The sequence below is a fragment of the Equus caballus genome, chromosome 8, assembly GCF_041296265.1.
Source record: "Equus caballus isolate H_3958 breed thoroughbred chromosome 8, TB-T2T, whole genome shotgun sequence".
In the NCBI taxonomy this organism is placed as follows: domain Eukaryota; kingdom Metazoa; phylum Chordata; class Mammalia; order Perissodactyla; family Equidae; genus Equus; species Equus caballus.
The window spans coordinates 27,760,562-27,788,545 of NC_091691.1; the positions used below are offsets into that span (position 1 = coordinate 27,760,562).

The 27,984-nt window shown below is 41.7% G+C and overlaps 1 long non-coding RNA gene across 1 annotated transcript; it reads right to left on the reverse strand.

Moving 5' to 3' along the window:
• On the reverse strand, positions 1 to 27,703 carry LOC138925356 (uncharacterized). The gene is made up of 3 exons (XR_011441391.1): positions 27,503 to 27,703; positions 4,906 to 5,314; positions 1 to 3,394 (listed from the first exon to the last, which is right to left on the reverse strand). It is a non-coding gene; the product is annotated as an uncharacterized lncRNA (long non-coding RNA).
• Between the last annotated feature and the right edge of the window lie 281 nt (positions 27,704 to 27,984).

Genomic DNA, 27,984 nt, shown 5'->3' on the forward strand with positions numbered 1-27,984 from the left:
CAGAATTATTGAACGTTTATTATGCCAGCCATTCTATATTCATTTGGTCATTATCTCCTTACAACAAACCTATAACGTAGTCATTTTTTTTTTTTTTAAAGATTGGCACCTGGGCTAACAACTGTTGCCAATCTTTTTTTTTTCCTTTTTTTTTTCTGCTTTATCTCCCCAAACCCCTCCTGTACATAGCTGTATATCTTAGTTGCAGGTCCTTCTAGTTTTGGGATGTGGGATGCCGCCTCAATGTGGCCTGATGAGCGGTGCCATGTCCGCGCCCAGGATCCGAACCCTGGGCCCCCGCAGCGGAGTGCGCAAACTTAACCACTCGGCCACGGAGCCGGCCCCTAATGTAGTCATTTTTAATCCTCATTTTATAATGAGGAAACCATGGCTCATTAAAGCTAATAAATAATTTACCCGAGGCCAGTCCACAGCTGACTGAGCAGCAACATCCACGCTTGAACCTGGACTTCCCGGTGAAAAGTCTGCGAAGGAAGGAGACGGAAAGCCGAGGGCTGGACAAGGAAGGCTGCGACCTGGAGGAGAGGAGGCTAAAAGGAATGGGCAGAGTCAGTCAACTGCAGCCCTGACTTTGCAAGCTCTCCCAGGGGCCTTAAGAATCCTGATGTAAGGTGAACACCCAGTCTGCCTGGGACAGTCTGGGGTTTAGCACCAAAAGTCCTGCGGAAAATGACCCCTCAGGATGTGAAAAATCCCAGATTTCAGTGATGAGTGAAAAAGGTTTGGGGGAAAGTACGAGACCTACATGGCACCCCCAAAGTAGAGGCCGAATCCTATTTTTAGTGTCAAGGGTCACAGTGGCGCTCCCTGACCTTTCCCCGGACCACTGCAGATGATGGCAAGCAGGATTCGGGGTTCCCTCTAGAGCATTCCCTGATGCAATCTGAGTGTGTGGAATTGTCGGCGCTAATGGTCGGCGCTGATCTGCCTGTGCATTAACTGCTGTGCTTTGTATAGAGACAGCACTAATTCACTTTTAGCATTGCAAATACTTTAGCAGAGTTCAGATAATAAAATCATAATGATTATGATAGCAACACCAGGCTGACCCAGACATGACTGAAAAATAATGTTAGAAAACTGTGTTATTTTAATGACAGGGACTCTTACAAATGGATTAGAGGTAAGTCCCCCAAACAGTGTCCTGTATGTTATGCAGAAAAATATTGGGGATTGGTCATGTTAGAGAAGGAGATTTGAATCCATATATGAAAATTGAATCTCACAAGGCCTAGATGAGACAGGCAAGTATTGTAAATCAATCAAGTTTTCTTTTCCCCGAAAGACACCAATGCTCAGTTGAAGACAGTGGCTACTGAATTAGCTTGAAGTACCACACAGAGGAATACACATCCTTATATGTTGACTGTCCATGATTACTCTAGAAACTGACAGAGTTCTAAATCTTAATTCAGAGGTTGAAACTAAAATGTCCTGTGGGGAAATGAAGGGGAAGATTTTGAGAAGAGAATATGGACCTCTTCCCTGTGGGGCTGACTGTCCCATCTCAGCGAGGATCAGCCTTTCTGCTGCATATCAAGGGACGTGGCCAACCACAAGAGCAAAGAAGGTCCCCATAGTTCTTAGGTACTTTGCTTTGAAAAATGGAGTTTCAAATTGTCTTTTGATTCCATGAAGATTTTACTGAAACTGTAGAAGATATAAAACCAAAGAGTATCTGTAACCTTTTAAATACAAACTAGAATTTGCTCATCTATCAACATGTTCGGCAGACCGTGCATATGTAAATTTTGGCAATTCCCTTCCTCTATAAACCTGCAAAGTAAATGAAAAGATCTTACTGCTAAAGATCCAGTACACACCTGTACACAACACTGCTAAAAGGAGTGCGCTTACCTGGAGTAGTAAAGAGGCACTCTGAAGGAAAGTGTCGTATTGGTCCATCTCTCAGTTTCTTTAAAACTGACTGAAACACTTAATGAGATTTTTGACTTTATAGAAGTGGAAGGAAATTGCCTTCCTAGCCATTCACCTACAAGATGGATATTACTTTCGTCAGCTGTAGAAAAGATGTTAAAATGTTGGGTTGTCACTAAGTCATAATTTCAAAGGGTGAGAGAAAACAAATGTCTTTCTCTAATTTGGAAATCCACAGAGGATGAGAACAGAGAAAAAGGTTATACTAAAACAGAAATCTTCCACTCCTCGGCATACACATCCAAGAGCAGTTAAAATGTGTGTCCAGACAAAAACTCATTCAAGACGTTCATAGTAGCGTTATGCCTAACAGCCAAGTGGAAACCATCTAAATGTCTATCAACTGGTGAATGGATAAGTGGGTGCTACACTCATACAATGGAATACTTACTATTTAGCAACAAAAAGGAAAAATCTATTGACATACTCAAGAACCTGGAGGAATCTCACCTGAATTACGTTAAGTGAAAAATGTTAATCTCAAAAGGATATGTACTGTATATTTCATTTAAATAACATTCGTGACATAACAGAGATGAGGACGAAGAAAATATTCTAAAATCAGATTGTGACAATGGCTGTAAAACTGTAAACGCTTCTAATTTTAAATTTACCAAAGATCACTGAATTAAATACTTAAAACAGGTGAATTTTATGGCATGTTAATTATACTTCAATAAAGTTTCTAAAAAAAACCCAGAAATCTATACGTTGTTTCTCTGAAACTGATGGTATTTGAAGAGGCCATAGAAGCCAGAAAAAGGTGAACTGACCAGCCTGAGTGGTTCAGTGTTCTGTGCAGGCTGCAACAAAAACTCATGCAGTGAAAGAACGACTCCTTTGGGGTGAAGAATGTTTCATAGCCACGCCCACAAAAAAAGTCCCCAGGAAGGGACAGCCAAGTTAAACAAGACTACCTGAATTTTCTTCACTAAGTCTCTAACTTATTTGGAATCCAGCCTCAGTTTCCCAAGTTCAGATTACCTCTGTGCTTCACAACGACTTCCCTGAGAAAGAGAGGGCGGACTTACAGTGCGTCCCCTGTGCTTGGCAGGGTTTATACACGCGGGACGCTGTAGGCAGGGACAGCCGGTGTGAGGGATTTCGCAGACACCAAGAACCTGACTGACAGACACTATCCGCACAAGCCTGCAGACAGGACGTGGTGGGGACTGTCGGAGAGCCGGAAACAAATTCCTCAAGGCCAAAATCATGCTGTTCCAGAAGTAAAATCTTAAGTTCCACGCACACACGTGTGTTGATACTGCATTAGCTCGAGGACATCACATTGGACGAACACCAGGAGTCGGTGGACGGGAGACTTGATCGGAGCGGTGCTGCTAGTCAAAGCGAACTTCCTGCTGGGCTGTACGCAGGGCCACCTCCACGTGAAAGGAGAGGATGTGCGACGGGCAGCAGACAGAGCAGAGAGCTGCTATCGGAAAAGGAAGCAGAAAGAGTAAAAGTATCCTATTGTTCCATGGGACAGAAAGAAACGTGCCTTTGCTATTTTTTTTTCCAAATATAAGTAGTATCTTTTTAATTAGTCCTATTGAATGTATATTCTCCTTTTAAAAAGTCTTACATTTAGATATCTTAAGAAACAATAACATAGTCTATGAAATTTAAATATCCAATGAAGAGTTTAAAAATGGTTAAAATAAATTGTGTCAGAGCAAAGAAAGAAACACTACAAAATATTATATTTTCTCACGTGTTATTTGCTTAATTAGTCCTAATATTAATTACTACTAATTGCCACTTTTTTGTTTTCTTTTTAGGAGGATTAGCCCTGAGCTAACATCCACCACCAATTCCCCTCTTTTTGCTGAGGAAGACTGGCCCTGAGCTAACATCCGTGCCCATCCTCCTCTACTTTATATGTGGGACCCCTACCACAGCATGGCTTGATAAGTGGTGTGTAAGTTTGCACCCAGGATCTGAACCGGCAAACCCTGGGCCACAGAATCAAAACATGAGAACTTAACCGCTGTGCCACTGGGCCAGCCCCTATCATTTTTATTTTTAACATACAACTTACAGATACCTATTTTATATTTAAGTTAAATTAATAACAAATGCGTGCATAATTATTTATTATGCTATGGTATTATATGTAGTATTGTAATGTAGTGTATTATATGTTATGTATTTTATTATAGCATTCTTGTATTAATTATTAATAATGATATTACACTGTTACATGTTTTGCAAATACCTTCACTCAGTTTACTGGTTTGCTTTGTAACTTTCGGTAGCTTCTGATGAACTTAGATTTTAAATTAGAGTGTAGTTCAATTTAGTCATCTTCTCATCATGCTTAGTGCTTATGGGGCTTTAATGTGTTTGTGACTTTCACATTTTAGCCCTTTACCCTTATGGGATGGATTTCTCTGTATCGTGTGAGGTAGGAATGCAACTATGTGTGAGTAATCCAAATTAAATTAACCGATTTTTCCTAGTATTCTTTTTGTCAGATGGGAAACAGATTAGAGATTGGAATTGTTCCCATGAGGGCAAAAACTTCAAGAAAACGTGTTTTATGCACCCACTCCTATACACACAACTCTATACTTTTTTTTTTTTTTTGAGGAAGACTAGCCCTGAGCTAACATCCGTGCCCATCTTCCTCTACTTTATATGTGGGACGCCTACCACAGCATGGCTTGACAAGCGGTGCCATGTCCGCACCTGGGATCCGAACCAGCGAACCCCGGGCCGCCAAAGTGGAACGTGTGAACTTAACCGCTGCGCCACTGGGCTGGCTCCATACACTTTTTAATCACAGATGATATTTGGTAAATATTGTACACATGACTTCCTACTATGTAAGTGCCATGGGGCCTTCAGAGTTTGTATAAGCAGATCCATTTTATGTGTTTGAAACGGGGTAAAAGATAATACCACAGATATTTATCCCCACCACCCCATGCAGCCGCAACTTACACACGTGTTTACACCAATCCTGGGTCCACAGAGTGGCACCAGCATCATCAGCCGTCCTTTCAGCAGTGGTCCCCAAACGCCACAGCCGTGAAGACCAGAAGAAAGTGTGGCTGCCTTGCTGGGTTTGACGACTGCGGCCAGGGTCCTCACACCGATAAATGAGGCACCTGGTGTGGGTACTGTCACGATGGAGCTTTGCAATAGCGCCAGAAAGAGTGCCTTCTATCCGTGAAGTTTTGCCAGCAAACATGTTTATTTGATGGAGGAAGAGCAGAAACAGGCAGAGGCTGCTAAAACCACAGGTTCACTGATGCAAAGCTTGTGGAATTACCTTTTTTCTTCATCTGACAGCTTGCTAATCAGCAGTCGATGATGGCTACAGCTGATACATTGTTCGTGAAATCTTGCTCTAAAATGAAATTGAAAGAAAATATTTCTGAACGTGACCATACTACATATGGTTCCCTGGAAATAACATCAGCCTCGCTCCCTGACGGGCCATGAGTGCCTTGTCCCATCTTAGTGTGTTTTAAAACAGCTCAGAAATGTCGCAGACATGTGGGAGCTGATTTCACACACTAACTGCTTTCCGGCATTCTCAAATACGTGGAATCTTTTAAAGGAAGCTTTTATTTAACTTTCAATTCTTTTTAATTATAAGCGTATGTAGGTTGTTTGTAGAAATCTTGAAAATATAGAAAAGTGTAAAATTGAAATAAAAAAAGAAAATCTCAACAATGAAGATAGCCACTGTTAAAATTTTGCTCTACTTACTTCTAGTTTTTGTGTCATAAATCAGCCCATATCAATGTGCATGCACTTTAAAAATTAACTCATATCTTATTTTAGTACTTTAAAAATGTCCTTATATTCTACTTTACAAACTCAAAATATTCTGAGCATATCCCTATGCCACTAAGCACACTATTTCAGAATTAAATCATTTGCATCAAAGTGGATATTGCCATTTTCATCTTACTGGATTTTTAAACAATTGTTTTTTAGTTACCCCTAATTGGTAACTGTAACAGTGATCCTGGAATTGTGACGCTCAGGATTCCATTCAAGTCTCATGGGACCTCAGAAATGCTTGAAAGCTCTGAAGTCACAGTTTCACACTTCTCTTCAATATGTGCCCAGCAAGAGGTAATTCACGTTTGCTCATAGAGCTTAACAATAGCCACAATAATAAGAGCAAGCATTTAATCCTGTCCTTGATGGGTGCTGGGCATTCTTCTACGTGCTTCATAGGAGTCAGCTCATCTCACCATCATCCCTAATAAAATCAAATGTCATCATGATCTCCATTCTGTGTGTCATCCAAGAAACAGATTAAATAATTTAAAGTCACAGAGGAAGCAGCAAAGGGAAGTAACAGACTAAAAGTAGAAAGCCAGGCAGTTAGGCTCTGAAAGAAACCCTTTTTAACAACCCTATTCATATCACCTCCATTGATAGAATGTGTGGCCTCTGGACCACAGGAAATCATAACTTGGGACGCATGCACAAGCCGCTTATAATTACCCATGGCAGACACATGCCATATTTGTGGGATATAATTGGGAGCAGGGCATTGACTTCTCCATCAAAATTCCTTAATGAATATTTTGAATTATTATCTAAAAAGTTGTAAAGAATAGTACCAACATAATACTTTTTCTTCTTCTGCTAGAGGTTGCCATCTCCTTGATGCATAGACTCTGATTAGTGAATTCCTTCTATTCGCCAGGCACTTTGCCAGGTGCCGAGTAAACACAGCAGTGAATAAAAGACCTGGCTCCTGCCCTCCGAGGGTGTATTTGGACCTGTACATGCATGTGTGTGTCTAATCAACTTAAGTTTATAAAAGAAAGAAAATGAATTCAATGGGATATTAAAAAGAGGGCCTCAAAGTAGATGATTTAGAATAGGGACTTGAGAGGAAGTTTCTATCTGTCAGCATTAGCACAGTTCACCACAATGCTTACTGGGAATGGGCTCCTTCAAGGCCCCAACATTGGGGAACACTGCCAAGCCTGCCACCTGGACCACGATTCCCCTCACTTCCTATGGGTCTGTGCAACCTCACCTTGAGCCTGGACCATCGATGAGGAAGCGAGGCTTCTTGGGGTCACTAAGGATCACGGGTCTGCACACAGTTTTGAGGCTCAGCAAATATATTTGGGAGGAGTCAATATCCAAAGACACCTTCCCAGCCTCCAGGATTAAAGTTTTGGGCTGTTTGAAGGCAGAATTTATCTTCTTTGCCATACGATGGCCAAAACAGCTGGAGAAACAATTGGGGTGAGGCCTTTCCAACTGTGTTAATGGAACACAAGTTGTCAGGATAAGATAGAAGACAAGACCAGATCAGGAAGGCCTGGAGCTTAATTGATTTGTCTTCTAGAAAAGAAAAGCAGTGGGCAGAGTGACTCACCCCCAGATATTGGGGGAACAGTCATTAAAAGCTTATTAGACTAGTAAATCCAGGCAACAGACCCAGAACAAGCTAAGAGAGAGGGTAAGCTGGTCCCCCACCAGCTCTGTCCAGATCCATTTCATTTTACTGTGCTGAAAATAATTAACGAAATACAACAGCTCAAAGTCCAAGAATTTCTGTGCTTGAAACCAGAGGTTGCTGTGTAGGGAAGGGAAACTTAAGTTCCTAGATTCTAGATTCTAGGACCTAAAGCTGAATAGAGAATTCTCCAAACCCGAGATCTATTCCCAATGAGCTGTTAGGATCTCAACTATCTGGGAATATGTGGCAGAGATGGGGAGTACCCTACATATACCACTGCGCTTCCTTCTATTTCCCAGCTTCACCCGCAGCTAACTTGGGGCTTGTGACTTGTTCTGGGAGGGCAGGTGACATACTTCACTTCTGGGAAGAGATACTGAAAAGTCGGTGTGCTTTCTCCCTCTCTCTCTCTTTTCCTTGCCGCAAGGCACTTGGAGGCCACTTGCTCCCGTAACGCAGGTACAGGAGAGAAGACAGGTGCCAGAACCAAGTCCATGTGCATGGGGAGCAAATCTTTAACATCTCAAGCTGCTGGGAATTCAGAGTGTGTGTGCTGGTTGGTGAGAAGCAGCCTGACTGTTCCAGAAAGCCTCTTCCCAGTGCCTTTTCCCAACTCAACTGCAGCAAATGCAGGAACGCCTATTTTTCAATCAACAGGATCCAGGAATAGAATTTCTGTGCTTCAGCCAGAGGCTACTGCAGAATGACAGAAATGTTAGTTACCAGACTCTAAAACCGTCTTTGTGTGTTCACAGAGGCGCGATTCCCAAATCTGACGGAGGGTTGGAGCTGTCTGGGCTCGTACTGATGAGTTATGTTCCCAAGGGCTAAGCAGATTCCATAAATCATAAGAAATTTTTACTGACTGTGCTGTGAACAGAGCTTGAGCCAAAAGTCTGACATTTCACACATCTTAAATTAAGAATAATGGGTCCTTCTTTGATCATTTACCCAATAGGTAGAATAAAATATCAGAGCTGAAAGGGCTTTTAAAAGTGATCGTAATGAATCTCTTCAGTTTAATCCAAACATTTATGAAGTTCTGCGGGCTGTGATGGACACTGAGGATTCAGGGATAAACCGAGTCCCCTTCCCCAAGGAGTTTATATTTTAGGTGAAAAGTGGTGTTTCAGGCTCCACTTTGGGAGAGGGACGGGGGTGGAGTTTGGGAAGAGTTTCAGCTAAAGATAAACAGTGAATTTCTACAAGGAAGGGTTGGGTTGTTAATATACAAGATATACTGTGCTGGAGAGGTTAGAACACTTGGACCTGGCCTCCTGAAATCACATGGGGGGTCAGAGATATTAACCAAGTATAGGAGGGAGAGTACAAGGAGACCGACAGGAGAGAGCTGGAGCCTTCACACAGACAGAGAAGTCCTGATGGAAGAACGTAGCTAAGACTTCAGGCAACTTATCAACAGCTGTTTAGTGATGAGGATCACAGCCTGGAAACGTGTGCGCCATCGTCAGGATTCATAAGCTAATTTCAGGATGAAGAGCACTGAGTTGTTCCCTGGGGGAAGCAAGATTGAAATCTGATCTTGTACGTTCCTCTGGCTTTGTTTTTATGCTTCAGTCTTATCTTTTCATCCTATGCAAGTAGCAAGATTGTAAATAAGAACATCTCTGATCATATACAGATGGCTCATTTCTCAAACATTGCACTTGAGTTTTGGAATGGAATGTCATAAGTTTCAAATCTTGGAACAGTTACAACGAGAGAAAATCATTGTAAGACAGATTATGTCCATATGGTTAAATATTAAATCTACCTTAAGATGGAGTTTTATGGGTTTTCAAATATGGTAAAGAATATAAACCCTTGGTTGATGTCTTTAATATATAAAGAACCCTAATAAATGAAAAAGGGAAAAACGAAGAATATGGATAGGAAATTTACCAAAGAAGAAATAGAATTGAAAAATAAATTCAACCTTTCCAATAACAAAACACATCGAATATTTCATTTGTACTCATAATATTTTAATTATATGTAAAATTGCATGCACAAAAAGATAATAGCCCAAAGTTGGGAAGAAGATTGTATTTAATACAAACTATATATTGCTACAAACTGTTGGCGAGATTGTCTATTAGTACAAACTTTTTGTAGAACATGTTTGCAATTTGCATTAAAAGCCTTAAATATGTATAACCTTTCATCCAGCTGTCTTATTTTGTGATGTTAACCTTAAAGTTTTAATCATATATTGAATATATTTCAGTTCAAATATAACTCATTTATATGTTGCTTAAAATAATGAAAATTGGGAACAAACTAAATGTCTAAAAATTATGGTTGGGTTAAATCCGTACAGTGTTTACACACTGGAAGTCATGAGGACAAGCCAGCCTACAGAATGTTCTCTTTGGCCCACTCAGTGATTTAAATAAAAGCTCAGTGATTTGCCAATATTTATAAACAAGCTTTTAAAATAAACTCTGGAATGTTGACTTGCCTTGAAAGAACAGAACATCTGTCAACGCTACTTTCTAACATGAAAAGTTGGCCATAGCTAAACATTAAATGCCCTTTTAGACTTTGTAAGCATTTCCACATTTGTTCCAGTACCCGCCACTCCTGATTAATCTGCACTTAGTTACTTCAATCATTTCCCTTACCTGTCTGGATCCTGTGAGTATTTGAGTTTATGGATCTTGGATTATATAACACATACTTCATCCATACATGTAATATTAGTCAGACTGAAAAATGATACCATTGAAATAGTTGCTAATAGAGAAAGATACACATGATATAAATATGTGTCAAGAACGTTACAAGTCATCATTTACATCATGATTATTTTCTTGGCTCCAAAATGCATTTTCGCAAACGACTAATGGCTAGAAAGATTTACACCAAAATCTTAACAGTGGTAGCCTCGGTATTGGACTAGCTGGCAGTTTTTATCTCCTTCCTTCTGCTTACCTGTATTTTCCAAATTTTCCACCATGCTCGTCTCTGCCCTCATCACCTCCCACCCCTCAGCTCTCACCTGCATCCCGTCATTGCTGCATGCCAGCCTCACCCTTCAGACATGCTCCTCTCAGAGCCTGGGCTCCTCCCTGGAGCGCTCTGCCCTAGATCTATTTCTGACTGGTCGTCTGCCTTGTTCCTGTCTTGGCCCCAAGGACATCACAAGCTGACTCCATAGAAGCCACAGTGAGACCTGGGGCTTGGGGACCTGTGCCTGGTCCTGATCCACCGATGACTTAGGAATTCACCCTGTGTGCTTCTATCATTTGATTTTAACTTGAATATAGTAAAAACTCAATAAAAGTCTGTAAGACTCAGAAACCTGAAATGTCTAACAAGATTATTCATTAAGAAGTAATTTTTTTAATAGAACATGTTGGGGGAGAGAAAGAGTGAGGATGAGAGAGAGAAAAAAATTATTGTTCTCATTATCCTTGATGTATCCATTGCTGTCACGTATTTTTGATTGTTAAAAATCTTTCTGCAGGGACTTCCCCCAGCCCTGCTGAGAAGATAGCACACGTGTCCCAGGTGTGTAAATGATTGCATCCTCTGCCTCTCTAGAAAGTCTCTGGCCTGGCATCTCGTTTCTAATTACAGGCACTGAGATTGGTCCTCCCTGGTTTTGGAAAACGCACCTTCGGTGGGTTCCCAACATGGGGCTTCCAGCCCTGAAAGAAACAAAACAATTTAATTCTCAAGTTTCCCCTTGTTTAGCTTATATTCTGATGAGCCCGTGGGCTGAAAAAATGGAGAGTATTTTTACCAACCCCACCCCAATCCGTATATGACTCTGAAAATGCAGTTACATTTAGGACAGTGAGAAAAAAAATACTAAAATAAAGGAACTTTACTCCTCTGTAGGGAAAACAGTTTAAAATACTGCAGCATCATTGTTTAACTGTAAGATTCCACTTTAATTCAAAACAATACCTCCTGCCCTGAAAATATATATATAAAATACTTATGCTAGAAAAGAAACAACTGGCACTTTTCTGCAAGGGCCCACTGGACGTGAAGACGTTATTTTGCAAGCTCTTTCTCCACCTTGGCTTTAGAAGCAGAGGCATCCTGGCTGGCACGCGTCTGAGGGAACGTGGCAGCTGCCTGCATGCTAATTCCTGCTCAGTTGCAAACAGGCTTGCCTTTGTTTTCTGCCTCACCAGCTGTCAGCAAAGACAGAAGAGAAGTAATTCCAGGAGGAATTCAAAGAGGGAAGATACTACTGTTTTATTCGAGGTTTGTGGAGCCTCTAGCCCAGAGGAGAGCAGAAGTTGGCCATGTGAGGGTGGCATTCCTTGGCCCAACGAAGACACCTTACTTTTGTCATTAGAAAAAGATAAAGAGGTCTAGGTTTATTCAGTGTGAGCTCTTTAGGCCAAGAGGCCAAAAATAGTGATTTTATGATTTTATCCCATGAGTCTCACTTATTCGAAATAAAGTTACCCACCCCGCCCCACACACATATCTTCTCTTGAAAAATCAAAATATTGAGATGCTGAGTCCACATTTCCATGTGGAAACATCTGCTGGAGCTGAGGAGTCTTACAGAAAAAGCATCTCATGGCCCTTGTTAAAGATGGTGAGGTAGACGTTATTGAGGACCGTCACGGCAGGTTAGGGACCACTGCGATGAGGTCCTGCGGTGGGGGAGCGACTGGGCTCCACTCGCAATGCAGCATGGGCAAGTGGGAGTTCACAGCCAAGGAGCAGGGGTCAGTGGATGGAAAATTACTAAGAGGAAACACCAGGGGTAGGGGCATGACACAAACAGATGTGAAATGGATGGAGGGCAGGGCAGGGCAGGGCAGTAAGTGGGAGCATGGATCTTGGGACCAGACATCCCTGGGTTCTAGTCCTGGGTTTACCCTCTCTCTTTTGCAGTTTTGGGTACCTATCTATTTCTGACCCTTGATTTCCTAATCTGTAAAATGGGTATGAGAATAAAGATGTTTAATTTTAAGGCTGTAATTAGTATAAGAGCTCAATGGAGGCTAGATATTTTTGGAAGTGATCTTATAACGTTAATGTAATGTGTTTTGTCCTAAGTGAAATGGGGACTGTTTAGGAAGCCAGAAAAAGTAGCCACCCTCTTTTTATCTTCATCTCAGAGAAAAGTTGGTCATTCAATAGCCAACCAACTTAGTTCACTTAAAGAAAATTGAATCTGGGACCGGCCCGGTGGCCGAGTGGTTAAGTTCGTGTGCTCTGCTTCAGTGGCTCAGGGTTCGCAGGTTCAGATCCTGGGCACAGACATGGCACCCCTCATCAAGCGTGCTGCGGGGGCGTCCCACATACAAAATAGAGGAAGACTGGTACAGACGTTGGCTCAGGGACAATCTTCCTCACCAAAAAAATAAAGAGAGAAGGAAAATTGAATCTGAAACTCTGAATCATTCTATGAAATTTTCAGAAAATCTATTGAGAATGCTAGGTAAACTCAAGGAAGTGTCTGGCTTTGCTGTTTTGTTTTTTGATTCCCTAACTCTGCATCACCTGCTGTAAGTGTGGCAGCTGTGTTGTCAAGGAGAAAGTGCCATTCTTTTAAGCCTCCCTATCTGCAGGCCTTGTTCTGTAATGACTGTCATCACAGAGGAGGCCTCCTCCTGCAGTGGATGAGGACGAGCGTCTGGGGACAGGGTCTGATCCTCTTAATCTAGCCATGAGTCAGTTCTACTCTTGGAGGTTTTAGTTCTATAAGTCAACTTAAAAAGCAAATTCCCCTGCTAGTTTGTCCAAAAAACAAGTCTATTCACAGACAGCTAAAAGAACTGCAATTCAGGATGTGCATGCTATGGAAACCAAAGGCAAATCCCACAAAGAAGGGGAGCTGCTTTTATAGAGAAAAAGGGGGAGGGGGGGTTCTAAAGGAAAGCCCATTGGGGGAAAGTAGCAGTTCAGGGCAGCAACGGCTTCTCATTGGCTGAGCTGCGGTGTTTCTCACTGGCTGAGCTGCGGTGTTTCTCATTGGCTGAGCTGCGGTGTTTCTCATTGGCTGAGCTGCGGGGTTTCTCATTGGCTGAGCTGCGGGGTTTCTCATTGGCTGAGCTGCAGGGTTTCTCATTGGCTGAGCTGTGGTGTTTCTCATTGGCTGGGCTGTTGCTGGGTGGGGAGAGAAATCATCCTTCAGTAGTGAAGTAGTTTTACTTTCTGTCCAAGATGCAAACTGGTCTCTTCCATTTGGTGTGATTGAGGATATGTGCTAGGGTGTGAGAACTCCCCCTACAGGCCTTCCTGATTCCAATTTAGTTAAGGTTTCTTTTATCAATTTCCACATATCCACTGGTTGTAGAAACAGGTTTGTGTGGAGTTTCCAAAAATTTGCATCACAAAGAGCATCAATTCTTACAGAAATCCTCATAGAACCCACCACTAAGCCCACCTATGAATGGCAAAGAGCATGAGAAGAGGGCAGCCCACCAGGCAGGTGTGGTGCACATCCCTGGGGAGGTCCAGGCAGGGCATCCAGGGCACCAAGCAGGGACCAGCAGAGAGTGGTCAGTCTTCTTTCTGGGTGAGACAGGAACAGTAGAAGGAGCTGGCCTTGGTCGTGGACAACAGGACAGACCAAGATCCAGAAGCAAACAGCTGACCAGCTCTGCAGTGGAACCCCAAACACAGGGAAGACAATCCACAAAGGAGCAGCTTCCTTACGAGGAGCACAGAGAGCCTGAATCCTTCCTTCATTCCCAAGCTGCTGGGTCACCAGACATTTACTTTGACCAGCACCCTTCCCAGAATGTTGGAACAAAACTTCAGGTAAATGGTGAAAGGATTCAAGGGAAAAAAATTCTGCCCACCATGTTTATGGTGTAATATACACTGGGCAGGTCTTTCCTTATTCAAAGATGAATCAACTAGGAAAAAAATTTTTCTTAAATGGGATCATGAAAAAGTTTCAGTAACATAATAAAATGGAAAAATTACAGCCTTGAGACTCAAAAGGAGATATTTTAATAAAGATTTATTAAAGGAAAAAATGTTTCCTTTGGTCTAAAATATCTTAGCCCTGACTTTGTGCCCACAAACAGGGCTGGTCCAGTGGGCAGAAGTGAGAGAGTTATAATTCTTTTCACTGAGACAGCTGAGTAGATTAGATGAGATTATAGTAAATATAGTCCTTGGCCCTTGTCTACTTTAGGAACTGGAGGAACAAAGGAGAGGAGCCTGGGAAAAAGTTAAAAAGCTGAAAACAGCAAATTGAGTGACAGTCCTTAATTCCTCTGGTTTCCCCCATATAAAGCAAAGGGTTGCCATAGATGGGATCATTCACTCTCTAGCCCACAAGCTCCCCTTCACTTTCCCAACTCTGCTCAGCTGGCCTCTCTTTCACCAGCAAATGTTCTGCCTTGAAGTTTTCGTAAATTCTAGAAACCGATTCTTCTAAATGCTCGGGGTGCTGTATGCCATGGAGCTAGGAGAAGGGAGGGGGAGGGAGGCGGTCTGCTCACTAAATTAGCAGATCTAAGAAAACACAGGAGGCAGAAATGAAGCCAGAGATGCCCAGCATGTCGGCAGTGATTCTTGTTTAGAAATTGAATCAGAAAAGTTCTCCGGGACAGAATTTTTGCCACCAGGAGGCTTTTTTCCCCTCTCTCTCTGAAATTGTGCCTCTTATTCCAGAGATGGGATGGGATTTTTCCTTGATGTTCCTAAGGCTGAAGGGGATTCTGTGCCTTAGAATTGAGTACTGCCATTAATGCCAGCAGCAAAGACCGATTTGTCACTAATGCCCCCATAAATATTTAACATCCGGAAGTCAGAGCCTGTGGCTGCCAAGCCGGCTCTTAGAGATTTTCCCTGTTTTGTCATCATTGTGAAAATTAGATAAACATCTTAAATGAACTATAGCATTAGACCTACCCTAAATATAAATAATTCACATTAAAATCAATGGATTCCAGAGGTTAATTTCCAATGACTAAGTTGGCTTCTTCCAGCCACCCCATTTTCTCCTTTTCTCTTTCTCTGCTCCCTTCTGGGGCTGGCACCATGCTCCACCATAATCAGCAAATGTTCTTCGCATTTACTTCCCTCTTGAGGTGTGCAACCTCATCTAAGCCCTTAGTCAGGCCATCCAACGAGGCGTTTCTGAGGAGGGGACAGCTTACCTGAGTCCTGCACTCTCTCTCTGTCAGGCCAGTTTCTCTGGACTTGGGTGGGCAGAGGAGGCCAGGGAGGCTGCATGGGGTGAGTAGAGGGGAAGAGGGTGAGAAGTGAAAAGTTGAAGCAAGAGCCAGTCACATGGGGGCTGGTTGGGAGGAGGGAGGGGTCTGGATTTCATTCTAAGCAATATGGAAGAAATTGTAGGATTTTAAGTAGAAGAGCGAGATGATTTGATTTATGCTTTAAATTGATCACTTGGCCTGCCCTGTGGGGAATGGATTGTGGGAATATACAGAGAAATAGATATGTAGATATGGATATAAATATCTCTCTTTATCTCTCTCTCCAAAGATAGAAATATACAAGTGTGCTGACATATGGACGTTCGAGACTGGGCTGAATTCAAGTGGTGATGGCTGTTTCTCTCCAAGCTCAGCTTCTACTGCTCTTCTGGGGCAGCTGACACCAGGGAACCAGCACAGCGGAGCTGACTTTAAGCTCTAATATCCCAGTAATATGAGTACACAGATCAGCTCAGTAAGATTTAAGGTCGGATCTCCACACAAGAATTCTGGGACACACTTTTCATTCTTCAGCATCAATTTCACTGCCAGCCTAGCTCCTCCCTCAGAGGTGAAGGAAATGTCCAGAAGCTAATTTTTGAAGAGTTGAACTACACTGTTACTAGCCTCACAACAAAATATCACCTGAAAAGATATTTAATATGGCTATAAAATTTTGGGGGGGTTGCTCATCATTTGAGGCCATAATAGGATTTCTAAAGTGGAAGTTCAAAGAAACTTTTATAGATGGACTGATATAGATTTAGATTCAGATGTAGAATAAAGGCAGATGAGTATGTAGATATAGAGGATAGAAATACATAAATATGGACGTAGATATAGTTCTAGAATAAAGATGTAGATAGAAAATGCATACGTATATATGAATAATGTAGACATAGAAGAAGGTAGATAGATAGATAGATAGATGGAGGTGTTGATACAGATATGGAATAGGCAGAAATGTAGAGAGTAGATGTAATTTTCCTTCTCATTAGTCTGGCCTTTCTTCTGTCACTTTATCTGCCCCAATAAGAGCAGCGTCAGAGTAGTGGATCTTGAAAATAAACTACATAAAACTAGGAAAATGTTGAAGTCTCAGTGACATCACCAATTGCCAAAATATTCTCAATGGAAAAAAAAAAACCCTCAAAATAGAAAGCTGTGTTTGGCATTAAATTAGCTACATAAATCAGCCTGAGAGATTCAGAAACCTCGTTGCCCAATCTGGGAAAGATGCTCCACACAGATTGTTGGTTGCTGCTGGTCTCAAGTCGTTTTCCTGGGTCACCTTCCCAATCTCAGCAATTGATTTCTCTACCAGAAGGGCATGTCACTTTACTCATGCTGCCACTTGTAGGGAGCTCTTCTCCTGGCCCGGGAGCCCCTTGGACTCTGTCTTCAGAGACGGGAGCCTGCAGCCCTTACAAGATGGGCCATTTGAGCGGTGCTGGCGCTTTGCCCCAAATTCTCTTGCGAACATTTTTCTCTGTGTTCTAGCTGTGGGCTGCCACCCGCTTGAATAGCTTAGAGGGTCTGCAGAGAATGTACGTATTTCTAACAGGTGCTCAGATGTCCAGCCCTGAGGCTGCGTGTATTCAAGCCGCAGAACTGTGTGTTCATGAAGCCCAGTCGTACTTATTTGATATAGATCCGGGCTTGCTGGAAAAACGATTCATAAGTAATCAGTCATCTCAATTCGCCTCATGCGAGCATCCTCTGGGTGACTTCAGAAGGTTCAAAATTGTAGAAATTAGGCAATGCGCTTTGACAGGGAGCCGCGACTTAGGCAAGTCATCAGAAGATCCAAAAGAAGAAGAAAGTGCTACTAGAATTGATAGAAAAGAAGCATAAACAGGGAATTTCTTCTGGAGCAAGCTCCATACTCTGGAGAGAAGGAATAACTAAGGATGAAATATCACTGGGAGAAAATCTAAATATTTGTTTTAGACAAAATTTACATGAGTATTTCTATTTATTTTTTTACTAGTAATTTGACGGAATTAGGGACATCATTATTGATATTTTTTCATCCATTTTCCTAATTTGGACACTGAAACTTAGAGAGACAAGCCCTTGCTCAAAGCTTCGCAAACAGTAAGGGGCGGAGAAGAAATCTCACAGACACGCTGATCTCCAGGCCCGGGTCTCGGCTTCCGCACATGCCGTGGGGCCTTTGACCAGCGTTCACTGTGACAATGGATCCCGGGCCCTCAAGCAAAGTAAAGATATGGTGTCTCCTCTCCAGGGTCTCACAGGCAGTTGAGGGTAGGAGAGACCCAGAAAACACGTGTCAAACGATGCTGAAGCGCGTTTCCAACCAGGGCTTTATGAGCACACGGCAAGAATGTCTTCGTCATCGGGGACTTAGGAAATGAAGATACACAGAAAGAAATGAGTCTAAGATAACCTTTTTTCTTTGTTCCAAACCCAGAAATACTTCAAAAGGCTTTGCTATCTCTGTCAATAGACATTACCTCCCAACTCTTCGGGGCCTTGGATGCTGGTGAAGCCCTGATTGTGTAATGAGATGGGGCTGTTGTAAATTACTCTCTGTCATTAATAAGCACTAATTCTTTGCCATTTATATCTGCATTTCAAATAGTAAATGCTTTTTAAAGTAGTATTTTATTCTATTTCTCGAATATGGCTGTTACACTCTCCTTATTTTTACTTTTTAGGTAAATGCAGTAAACTGACAGATTATCAGCTCTAACAAATTATTTTCCGTATCTGGTATCTAGTAGATGATTAATAAATGTCTGTTGAAGAAATTTATTCATCAAGTATTGGTGGTGCACCCCCTACGTCTAGGCAGTCTTCTAAATGTAAAAGCATTTCACCATCTCTACAGAGACATAGCCTTTTCCAGGTGTCACATAGTTGGGATCACACAGTATGTGGCCTTTTCGGATTGGCTCCTTTCACTTAGTGATATGCGTTTAAGGTTCCTCCATGCCGTTTCATGGACTAACAGCTCATTTATTTTTAGCACTGAATAGTCCATTGTCTGGATGTACTGTAGAGTATTCATCCATCCACCTGAAGGACATCTTGGTGGCTTCCAAATTTTGTCAATTATGAATAAAGCTACTAGAAACATCCATGTGCAGGTTTTTGTGTGGACATAAGTCTTCACTTCCTTTGGGTAAATATCAAGGAGCACAGTTGCTGGATTGTTGGGTAAGACTATATTTAGTCTTGTAAGAAACTGCCGAACTGTCTTCCAAAGTGGTTGTACCATTCTGCATTCCCACCAGGAATGAATGAGAGTTCCTGCTGCTCCACATACTTGCCAGCTTTCAGTGTTGCCCATGTTTTGGATTTTGGCCATTCTGACAGGTGTGTAGTGGCATCTCATAGTTGTTTTAACTTGCATTTCCTTGATGACATATGATGTAGAGTGTCTTTTTATATGCTTATTTTCCATCTGTGTGTTGTCTTTGGTGAGGAGTCTGATAAGGTGTTTGGCCCACTTTTTAATTGGGTTGTTTGTTTTCTTATTGTTGAGTTTTAAAAGTTCTTTGTATATTTTGCATAAAAATCCTTTATCAGGATTACAGGTCTTCTGCAAATATTTTCTCCCAATTTGTGGCTTGTCTTATCATTTTCCTGACATTGTCTTTCATTGCCTTTCACAGAGCAGAAGTTTTTAATTTTAATGGAATCCAGCTACCAATTATTTCTTTCATGGATCATATCTTTGGCATTGTATCTAAAAAGTTATCCACATACCCAAGGTTATCTAGGTTTTCTCCTATGTTATCTTCTAGAAGTTTTATTGTTTTGTGTTTTACATTTAGGTCTATGATCCATTTTGAATTCATTTTTGTGAAGGATGTAAGATCTGTGTGTAGATTCATTTTTGTGTGTGTGGTTGTTCATTTGTTTCAGCATCATTTGTTGAAGAGACTATCTTTGCTCCATTGTATTGCTTTTGCTTTTTTGTCAGAGATTGATTGACATATTCATGTACATCTATTTCTGGAATTTCTGTTCTGTTCCGTTGATCTATTTGCGTATGCTTTCACCAATACCACCCTGTATTGATTATTATAGCTTTATAGTAAGTCTTGAAGTCGGGTTGTGTCAGTCATCTAAATTCGTTCTTCTTCTTTGATATTGTGGTGACTATTCTGGGTCTTTTTCCTCAGAATATAACCTTCAGAAATCATTTTGTCCATATCCACAAAATAACTTTCTGGGATTTTGATTGGAATTGCACTGAATCTATGGATCAAATTGGGAAGAACTGACATCTTGTGACTATTGAGTCTTCCTATCCATGAATGTGGACTATCTCTTCATTTATTTAGTTCTCCTTTGATTTCATTCGTTAGAGTTTTGTAGTTTTCCTCCTATAAATCTTGTATACATTTAGTTAGATTTATATCAAATTATTTCATTTTTGTGTGTGCTAATGTAAATGGTATTTTGTTTTTGATTTCAAATTCTGCTTGTTCATTGCCAGTATATAATAAAGCGATTGGCTTTTGTATATTTACCTTATATCCTGCCACTTTGCTGTAGTCACTTATTCATTTATTTTTAATAGTACTCCTCAAAATGGGATTTTTTTTTGATGATAAAGCAATTATCTCTATGGAATTAGTCTTTCTTCTGCGGTAAAGTGAACTCAGATGGGCCAGAAAAGAAATCACAGTGCTGTATTGGAAGAGAGGGTGAAAGTGTTTCTGTTTCTCCAGTTATCCTGGAAGACAAGATACCCAATTGATTCTCATCCCCATGATAAAAACATCATGTCCTCGCATGCATCTGAGGAGCCAGCCACCTTCAAACCAATGTTCTCCACTCCCTTCAGGCTTGTGATGGTTAATTTTACATGTCAACTTGACTGGGCCACAGGGTGCACAGACATTGGGTCAAATCCTATTCTGTGTGTGTCTGTTGAGGTGTTTCTGAATGAGATTAACATGTGACTCTGTAGATAACGCAGGTTGCTCTCCTTAATGTTGGTGAGCTACGCCCAATCAGTTGAAGACCTGAACAGAACCAAAAGGCTGACCCTCCCCTGAATAAGATAGAATTCTCCTTGCTTGACTGTCTTCAAACTAGGAAATCAGCTTTTCTCCTGCCTTCAGACTCTAACTGAAACATTGGCTCTTCCTGGGTCTCAAGCCTGCCTGCTCTCCAACTGGGACTTTCACCATCGGCTCTTCTGGGTCTTCAGCTTGCCAACTCACCCTGTAGATATTGGGATTATATGTCTGTTCACATCCTATTTGTATTGTTTCTCTAGAGAACCCTGACTGACACAGGACTCCTCCTCACTCACAGAGCTTGGGTTTTATCCAGGCTTTGGACCACAGGACTGTAGATCTTCTTTCATGTGATGCTAAATATATATATATATATATATATACACATTCATGATATATACATAATAGATATATGGGAAAGGCGAACTACTCAGGTCAACACTAGTAAGGTATACAGAAATAGGGGCTCTTATAAACCGCCTGGGAGCATGAAAGTGTGCACTCCTCCCCAGGAAAAGTGTTAAATGTAGGCTGAAACTCTTAAAACGTTTGCAAAAACTTTGGTTCAGCAATTCTATTCTAGACAATTATTCTAAAAAATAATTGGGCAGTCAGAAATGGTATGTCAATGGATGTTCATCTCAGTGATGATTGCATTGACATCCATCTTTATGGAAGAATATAATTGAAAGCATGAAATTGATGTTGTAGAAAAATACTGTTGTAGAAAAAATACTTAATGACATGGAAATATTTGTGATCTACTGTTAAATTTTTAAAAGTCATACTACAATGCAGCATGTATAGTTTTATTTAAAAGTATTTATTTTTATAAAGACTGCAAGGCTATATGTGAAAATGCAACTTTGATGGGGAAGGGACTGGTAGGATGGTAAGTGTTTTATTTTATTTTACTTCTGTTTATGTTTTCAACAGTGGATGAGATTCTGTTTATTCAGACAAAGTGTGTGACTTTTTTTATAAAGGAAGTATTGGAAGACTATAAGTACTGTGCCTTCATTATCTAGATCAGCATCATTCATCAAGTAGCTTTGCAAGCTGAGAATTTCATGTTTCTCCCGTTTTCCATAACAGGGCCTCCATCCCAAGCTAATTCTCTTGAGAGAAATAATCATGATTCTCGAATCATCATGATTTCGGTACACATTGATTATATCTCATAGTGTGTTATAGCTATGGGTAAAGATAATTTTACTTTAACCAATATTTGACTAAAAATATAAAGTGCAATTAGATTGGTTTACCATTGTAGATATGTCATTGCAAATGAAATGCTTTGAAAACTATAATTTTCTGGCTAACAGGAGAAGAAAAAGATATTAGACGATGGAATCTTGGAGAACATTCTGAGATAATTTATGTTTGTTTGTCATCGAATTTGGGTACCGCAACTGGATTCATGGTGCCTTCTTACAGCCAACTTTATCCCAAAGCAAACCAAAATCAACATTTTGGTTTGTAGTCTTCAGCAACAGAGAGTATGTATTAAAATGTCCATTGGGTTGGCTTCTTCAATGGAAGGTATTTGAAACTAATTACTTTAGGGTTAGAATGAGATTAACTAGTCTAACGAATTTATCCACATTTATCAGTACCACTTCCAAATTCTTGTGCTGTTTGGTGTAGCTGGTTGAGGCTTTATTAAATTCAAACTCTAGCTATTAAATCAAGGCTTGGGGGCTCCCAGTGCCTGGCCAGTAGAGAAAGCAAGTGTCACCTACCACTTTTGGGGTTGTTGTAGAAGTATGAGAGTCTACGGTCTACAGCAGGGGGAAGGGAAGGGGAGAAGGAGAGAGGGTGAGTTCGGAGATCCTGTAGGGGCACCTGCCCTCTGAGCCCCAGGCCCAGGGCCATCAAAACTCATCCACCTGTACTTAAAATGGGTGCATCTTATTGCATGTAAATTACACTCCTTAAAGTCGAGGAAAAACAGGACATGGAGAAAACAAAGATTGTTTTCTTGGCAAGCACTAAAGTAAACAAGCTCCAGTGACACAAAACTTTTCTATGCTGGGGATCATTCTTTCCAATTTTCTGTGAATGCATAAGACGGTCATTTTGAACGTCATTTTGTCCAAAAACCTAGAACTGTACACTGTTGCCCAAATGTACTTACTAATTTTGGAACCTAACGGCTGCTTCCCTTTTTCCTTGGAGACGCACATTATTTACTTCCTCTCAAGCGCAGCAGGGTCAAAGAAAAAGAAGATCATCTTTCCTCCAGTCCCAAGCAGCAAGAAGGAGGAGGCAGGAAAATCAATATCTGTAATGATAGCTCTTCTCCACCCAGAGAAAATAGGTTGGGGGGGGTCATTATTCATCTCTGCTGGTGAAAATTGGATTATAAGTATTGGGGAAGCAGAAAGCAAATTTTGAGAGCAAACTGTGTCCCTCCCTTCCTGGCTGAACACCCTGCTGAGGGATTTTTAATTGCATATGCCACCATTTCAAGATATTCGGCACGATTCCAAGATCATGCTGGGTCTGTGGTTACTAGACTATTATTCTTTTTTAAAAAATCAATTATTAAAATTACAGTATCTCATCTTCCCCACACAGAGGTGTCTTCAGATGGAAGAGCGAAGAAAAGCCTGGAGTTAAAAATAAAAAGGCCTGTTTGTCAGTGCAGCTTGGCCACCAGTTAAAAATGCAGAGCCCATAGGGATGCATTATTTTTATTTTGTTTTGGTGTTGTTTTTGTTTGCTGTTTTTAGATCAAGGGTCAGCAAAATTTTTCTGTAAATGGCCAGATCCTAAATATTTTTGGCTTTGTGGGTCCAGAAGGCAAAATCAAGAATATTAGGGAAGTGTTTATATATCCATTTAAAATGTAGAAAGCATTTTAGCGCATGGGATTTACAAAACCAGTGGTGACCTGCAGCCATAGTCGCTGACTGTTTTAGATGGTCTGCAAGCCCTGCCCCCTCCCTGACCGCAGACATGTATGATACCTGTTCAGGACTGCCCACAGCTGGTCTCACTGGACCACACCCAGTTGCCTGTGGTTTTCTCCCTGTGCACCTGCTGTATTAGTCTTCTCTTGGTGCTGTAACAAATCATCACACACCTAGTAGCTCAAAACAACACAAATTTATGATTTTACAGTTCTGGAGATCAGAAATCTGAAAGGGCATTTTGTGGCTGAAATCAAGGTGTCGGCAGTGCTGGTTTCTTCCCAAGGCCTCAGGGGAGAGTCTGGTTCTTGCCTTTCCCAGTTTCTAGAGGTGCCCACATTCCTTGGCTGGCAGCCCCTTCCTCCATCTCCAAAACCAGAACTGCAGCATCCTCACGTCTCTCTGTGATGCTGCCCTCTCTTCTGTCCCCTCTTTCGGCTTTAAGTTCCCTTATGATTATTACATCTGGCCACCCAGATAATCCAGAATAACCTTCCTACTTTTGGGTCAGCCAGTTCTCACTTTTAATTCCATCTGCAGCCCTTATTCTCTTTACCGAGTGACCTAAAATAGTCGAAGGTTCCGGAGATTAGGATCTGGATGTCTTTGGGGGTGGGGACCCTCATTCTGCCTCCCACACCTCGCGGTAAGTTGTTTTTCTGATTAAAACAAATGTTGCAGTGGGCAGCTCTTCTTTTTTTTTTTACAAAAAGCAACACTTCAAATGAGAAACACTACATATGTCAGCTACATGTTTTTCCCGACTCTTAGGGGAATATAACCTATGGATAAAGTGTTTGTGGATGTAGGCTGACCTTGTGGACTGTTCTGCTTACAAAGAAGATACTTAGTAACTCATTCTCCTGCCTGTCTGCCCCCCAAAAGCTGCCCACACTCATAAACACGCCCACTCACTCCTCCTTCTATCTCGAGCTATTTAAATAAAAGATAATTTATGGTGCCTCTTTTTGGTCCTGACTATATTTAAATTACAGCAATACATAATCAGGGCCCAGTTTCTGCCTTCCTGTCCCTGTGGAACAGGCTGCTATGTTGCAGCCCATAGGTTCAGAGCCCAGAGCAAAGACCAGCTGCGATAAAGATGCTGGCAGCAGACTAGTGAAAATAAAATGCCAAAAGTCTTACATTAGGATCTGGGTACAGTTTTAGCACATTCCAATGCTACTGTCATATAGCATGTACTGTGCTTAATCGGGCTGATCTGCACCCATCTTGTAAGTTCCTATAAAATGTCTCTGTGCTGCAGAGGCTTGGCCAGAGAGAGGAGGTACCTGCTTGGAACCCGACCTTTCCTAGTTGAATCTAGTTCACGGCAACTGCCTCCTGCGACTGGGACACTATTTTTCTGTGTGTGTGAGGAAGATTTGCCCTGAGCTAACAACCTCTGCCAACCCTCCTCTTTTTTTGTTTGAAGAAGACTGTCCCTGAGCTAATATCCATGCCCATCTTCCTCTACTTTGCACGTGGGATGCTGCCACAGCATGGCTTGATAAGCTGTGTGTAAGTCCACACCCAGGATCCAAACCCGTGAACCCTGGGCTGCCAAAGCAAAGTGCACGAAACTTTAACCACTCGGCCATGGGGCCTTCCCCAGGACTCTATTGTTAATTTGAATGTGTCCTAAAATCTGCTGCCTCCTCATGTTGGAGTAAGTCACAGCTCTTCATAACTAGCGGAGCCCCCGTGGTTTCGTTGAGTCTCACTGTGTCCTGGCCCAGCGATTATTCACAGCCCAAACTGAAGCCTGCACTCATGCTCTGCTAAACAAGATGCCTTCCAGGTGGTGAAGCCACGCTGGCAGTGACAGAGACCCCACAGTGACAGAGAACCCACGCTGGAGAAGAGGTGTGTCACGTCTTAACACCCAGCGTCAGCAAGGTAAGATGGAGACAAGAGAGCAGGCATCTTGGCACATGCCATCTTCGTATCCAGTGTTCCTCAAACTTGGCAGTTCACTACGTTAGGACATACGACGTTAACCTCCCAGTGATCGATGCCTAGATCCTCCTTTCTGGAGCATGAAGGAATGAGTGCGTTATAGAGTTATATTTGCACAGGATGTCTGTGAATTAAAAACAGTAAAGTCAGGAGCCCAGCAGATAAATCTACATGCACATGATGGGGAGAATGGAACTTTCCAGCACACCTTCTGCCCGCTGGAATGATGTACAAGCGGCCTGCAGAGCCCTTCACTCTATTCAGCAAGTCTAGTCCTCAAGTCAAAACGTTTGACAAAGATCCATAAAGCTGTTTACCTTTAAGACATCTTGTAAAAGAAACAGAGCTTGTTGGTGACTCCTGTAATACCTGGGACTTGAGTGGTCCAAAAGATGGCATCAAATTGAATTAGACTGAGAACCGACTCCAAAAGAAATGGCCCATTTCCCGATTAGGTGGCATTTCTGATTACATCTCATTTTCACTCACTATTTTTTATTCCTATCCCGAGCGGGGAACAGTACTGAATACCAGCAGAGCAGTCTGTGGGAGGTTCGCATGGGCAAACCTTGGAGACAACGGACAAGGAAACTCTCAAATGCTGAGGGCAATTGTTCTGGGTGTTTCCACAGACTTGGATGAAGCTAGATTAGGAACACGAGGATGTGGATTCTGAAACACTCCAGTCATTTCACTTCTATAAAATAATGGCTGCCGAATTAGAGTGGGGATAGGATGGGAAAGTTTTCCAGATAGGAAAACTTAAATACAGCATTTTGCTTCTTAAATAGACTGTGGCTTTTTTTGTCTTCGCATTCTCGCTGAGTACACACACGTGGCTGCTACCACTTTGATGGCAGAAAGGGGACCTTGTGTCTTCATTATTTCACAGAGCTCAGTCCCGGAGTTACCTTGCTGTCAACCAACAACATTTTAAACTTTCTCTGCTTTATTTTTGAAACTGCCGCTGTGCTTTTTAAGTGTCCTTATTTGGAAATCAAACAGCAAATGTCTCTGTATGTTTTATGCCTATTTCTAGGAGAAAAATACAATGCACAAAGACAGTTATACGGAACTGCCTTGTGATGTTGGCTGTGCTAGAGAGGAATTCAATATAAGATGAATCACTCTTGAATGCCACCTGCGGGTCATTTGCTCACTCACTCATTCATTCATTCATTCATTTATCACAATACTTATTATAACCCTGGCTCCTTTCTAGTCACTGGAGATACAGCTGTGCATGTGACAGTTATGAGGACACTGCTCTTATGGAACTCACATCATAATGCAGAAATTCAGAGGATGGAACAAAGAAACAGATAACTAAGTGGTTTTCCAACTGTAATAAATGCTGTGGAGATAATAAGCAGGTCAGGTGGATGGAGAGAGACTACAAGGAGGGTGTTCAGGCTCTAGTATTATGGTGAAGAGAGAAGGCCTCTCCTAGGAGGTGACATGAGGAAACCATCACCGAGAAGATAAAAAAGAGCCAAACCGTGTGCAGAAATACCTAAGCAGAGAGCAGCCGATCAAAGGTCCTGGGGTAGGAATGGGCAAGGGTTGTCTCAGGAACAGAAGATAGCCTTGAGCTGGTGTGGTGCAGTGATTACTTATCGCCTGGTTAAGTATCCAAAAAAATGACTGCTAAGGCAGTCTTAGAGACAACTTAACTCCGAAACAGCCAAAGCACACGCTCTGACTGTGGAGATGCATTTGGTTTGCGTACATTTCTTCTCCAACGAGCTTTCTCTGGATTACCAAGGGGATACATGGCTCTTCTCCTGAGCTGCTGGTGGCTTAACACAGTTTGTGGAAATAGCATAGGCTCTGTCTCAAATCATTTTTCTACCAAGAGCGACCCGTGTGCAAACTGTCTACTCAGTGGTAGTCATAACAGAACTGGAATTATTTTGTGAAAGATATGAGCCACTTGCAATTTTATATAAAATTGTCTTTCTATTAGCATCAGAGGTAATGAGATGAAAGTCAAGCCCAGCATTAGCCTAGCGGTTCTATAAATTAAGAAGTTGTTACTGCCCTCGTTCCTGCCCCAGGGGGTGTAGTTCTCACCTTTGTTGCTGTTCACGATCACTTTCATTCTTTCAAAAGCTGATTTCATTTCTTCCAGTCAAATGCTCTCATTTTCCACTAAGCTGCTAACATATTCAGCTCCTAAACCAAGCTAAGCCTGGTTTTGTCTGGGCAATTGAGTTACACAGCTCGTGTTCTGCAACAAAACCAGCCCTGTCAGAAGAGGCAGCTGTGGAAACTGAGATGGAGATGTCCCTAGTAACGGGATCTGCTTTACGGCGGGGCGGAGTTGACTGAAAGTCTGGCATGCTCATCTCTAACAAAAACGAAATCCACCCAGGATATATTCACGGTTTTAAGGCAATCTTTGATAATTGGAAGAATTTGAATGCTTCCTGGCTAGTTGGTGATAAAAAAGAATTGTTGTTAACTATCTTAAGATGCAAAACTAATGTTTTGATTATTTAAAAATCGTTCTTTTGAAGATAGACACTGAATTATTTGTGGATGATATGGACAAC